Source organism: Myotis davidii, unplaced genomic scaffold (assembly GCF_000327345.1).
Source record: "Myotis davidii unplaced genomic scaffold, ASM32734v1 scaffold1343, whole genome shotgun sequence".
NCBI lineage: Eukaryota > Metazoa > Chordata > Mammalia > Chiroptera > Vespertilionidae > Myotis > Myotis davidii.
Window position 1 is genome coordinate 359560 of NW_006294552.1, and position 3693 is coordinate 363252.

Consider the following 3693-nt stretch of genomic DNA (forward strand, 5'->3'; position numbering starts at 1 on the left):
GGAAACAGTTTTTTCAAGGCTATTCTTCAAGTTGGGAGGATGTTGGGGCTTAGGAACATATGCCTTGGAAAGCAGGTTTGAGGCTTCTAACCTACGTTACCTTCACAGGAACAGATTAAAAAAGATCATGAAGCAAGTTCACAATGACAGATATGGTCAGTGTAATGAGTATAATGACGGTTTCAGTTTCATGCACACGTCAAGATTTATGAAATACTATACTAAACACACGTCTTTCACTCATTACAGCTTTCAAAAATGGTTCCATATTTAAAGAGTGTGTATATGTTCAACTATATTGGAAAAATAGGTTTGGCAAATCTATATTTAATCCACTTTCATATGCTCCCTGGGCGAGAGTCTTGCCTCAGTAATAAATATTGCAACAAACAATGAAGAACTTTCACCCAAACCATCAAGAATGCTGGCTGTGCCCTGACCAGTTTGGCGCAGTGGCTGCAGCCGTGGGCAAACTACGGCCCTCGGGCCGGATCCTGCCCATTTGAAATGAATAAAACAAACAAAAAAGACCGTACCCTTTTATGTAATGATGTTTACTTTGAATTTATATTAGTTCACACAAACACTCCATCCATGCTTTTGGTCCGGCCCTCCTGTCCAGTTTAAGAACCTATTGTGGCCCTCGAGTCAAAAAGTTTGCCCACCCCTGACTTAGACACCTAGAGTCACTGTTTCTAAGCGTGCTCTGTGACCTTCGGCCAGAACTTGACCTCTCATAAGATGGAGAGAAAACTTTTCTACTAGGGCAGGGGATGGGGAACCTCTGACACGCATGTCAGAGGTGACATGCAAACTCGTTTTTTGGTTGACTTTTCTTTGTTAAATGGCATTTAAATATATAAAATAAATATCAAAAATATGTCTTTGTTTTACTAGGGTTGCAAATATCAAAACATTTCTATAGGTGACACGGCACCAGAGTTAAGTTAGGGTTTTTCAAAACGCTGACACGCCGAGCTCAAAAGGTTCGCCATCACTGCCCTAGGGTATGGTGTTATAAAGATTCCCAGGGGGGTACTGGGAGGTAGCACGTCTTAGTGGTCACCGTGAAAGGCCTGGATTGCTATTCCAGCGTGGCTCCTTGTGGTTAGCTCTTGGATAAGTCTCTTCCTTTTTATGCTTTCTCTTTTCAATTTTGTAAAATGGGTGTAATACTATGGCGTCTGTCCCGTAGGACTGAAGTGCCTACCATAGTTAGTGCCTGTGACATGTAAGTGCTCAGACACAGTGTTTTGCCGTGGAGCCAGCAGGTGGCGACATTGCCACATCTTGGCACTGCTGGCCTCAATCTGCCGCTGCAGGAAATGGTTAGAAATCCCAGTTCCCTGGAGTGGCAGCATTCAATTGCTGTACTTGTTCTGTGTCCCTTGCAAGGTAAGCGTTTCCATGAACAATCAGAGCCGGTTGGGTGAATGGATGGACACTCCTGCAGATAGTCCAGGGCCAGAGACCACATGCGGGGCTTTCTGGCTAGCAGCAGCAGCTCTTGCTTCCATGCCCAGTACTTACTACCTGTTCCTTGCTGAGGGCCGAATTACCACCTACTAATGCAGGGTTGTCATGGCGTCAGGGTGGTGGGGACCGGAGCTTGGGAGTGCTGAGGGTGAGCTCAAGGGCACTGAACTTCAGTGGGAACCCCATTAGCCTTTCTTACAAGCTTCCGCAATGCTGGGCTAGCTTGCCTAAACTGAGAGCAAGGTTTCAAAACATGTTCGTTTTGTACATATGACTCTGAGAGTCTAATGTGAGATGCTATGGCCCAGAGATCATCCAGAAACAGCCAAGTCAAAGTGGTCATAAGCTTTTTGTTGTTTGGGGGTTTGTTTGGGGTGTGTGTGTGTGTGTGTGTGTGTTTGGGTGGGGGGGTTGTTTTTGCAAAATGGAAGTTTTCATCGGTGATAAAATCCCTGAAGAGCAGACTGAGAGTAATTTGAGTCAGCAGTTCAATTCTGTGGTCTGGGGTGATGACGTGTTAGTCCCTATGTGTGTGTGACCACAAGTACCTTTAGAGGGGCCTGAAATGACGGGTAAAATGGAGAAGCCAGGCAGATGAAGGGTTAGGATTGCATAAAACAGTGTGATTTAAAAGGGAAAAAAATTCCATTGAACTGGCATGATTTAAATGTATCATTTAGGTGAACATCTCTGTTGCTTTGAAACGTGAATGTGAAACTGTGATTTGAACCTGTGATTTGTAACCGGCAAGTGTGGTTAGACTTGACTACACGTAACCTGCTGTGGTTGCAGTAATGGACCACAAGGTGGCACCAACTTCAAACACTGGGCTAGCCCGGCTGGTGGCTCAGTGGTTGAGCTTTGACCTATGAACCCGGAGGTCCCGGTTTGATTCCCGGTCACAGTCGGGGCACACCCCACATCCGGTGGCCCGGTGGCCGGCGGATCCCCAGAAGGGGGCGTGCAGGAGGCAGCCAGTCAGTGGTGTTTCTCTTTCACCCATGTTGCAGTCGATCCCTCTCCCTTCCTCTCTCTCTAAAAGTCAATAAAAACATCTTTTAAAAAAACAGGTTTAGCCACTTGAGGAAGTTGTGGGGAGGCAGAGTTCCAAATCCTGTAACGGGCAGCTCTTCAGCAGAATCTCACCAAATTGCCCTTATTTTCTGTTTTGTTGACTTTTTAAAAATATATATATTTCATTGATTTTTTTTTTTTTTACAGAGAGGAAGGGAGAGGGATAGAGAGTTAGAAACATCAATGAGAAAGAATCATCGACCAGCTGCCTCCTGCACATCCCCCACTGGGGATGTGCCCGCAACCCAGGTACATGCCCTTGACCAGAATCGAACCCGGGACCCTTCAGTCCACAGGCCGACGCTCTATCCACTGAGTCAAACCGGTTAGGGGGCTTTTCTTTTTTCTCCAGGGAACTGAGGGCCGGAGAGGTAACCCTTCTCCCACACATTAATTTAAATCCGCTTGTTAACACGATCTGAAAATTACTCAGCTGTTCAGTTAATCTTTAACTCGCCATTTTTTTTCCCCTCAAGGAGCTACTGTCTCCCGCTTAGTGGAGACTTTACTCAAGTGACAACAGATTTAAAGCATTGAAAAAAGGTGCTCAGGTCATTCTCCACTGGGTTTCTTAGTAACGTGTCATCTCTCTCGCCTGTTGCTGACAATCTAAGTACTGTTTCTCCTTTAGGAAGTAGCGGCCCGGAGAGCAACCTTCCTAACGACTTCATTTCTCTAATTTTTCGTTGACTGGCCAGCTAATATTGTATTTCTCTTTGAAATTGTTCTTGTTTGTGTTTCTTCATCGTCCGATCAGATTGGTTTCAAGGACTGTTAGGTTCTAGAAACGGCAAGACGACCCTGGAATTTTTAAAAGATTAGAACTACCTTTGAATTACTCCTTTGTTTACACATACCTAGGAATGACATTTGGGTTTCACAAATATACATGAGGCTGATCTTTCATGCTATTCTAGACTGGTCTGTCTGTGGTCCCCTGCCGCTCCGATGTTAGTGGCTTAGGAAAGAACATGTCTTGTGTTTCTTTATCTAATGGAGGGATGAGGAGAAATCATTAGGAATATTTTCCATCCCAGCAGTCTTTGGAACATTCTTTATTCCACAGTCCATTTAGTAGAGAATAAAAAGTTGGTTAGAGAGTGCTTTCTGCGACCGCAGTTGCCTATTTTGAGGACTGATTTC

At 44.9% G+C, this 3693-nt stretch overlaps 1 protein-coding gene across 2 annotated transcripts in view; it reads left to right on the forward strand.

Moving 5' to 3' along the window:
• Positions 1-3693, forward strand: part of MTAP (methylthioadenosine phosphorylase) — a 45358-nt gene that overhangs the window by 5327 nt on the left and 36338 nt on the right. The gene's annotated exons all lie outside the window — the stretch shown is intronic.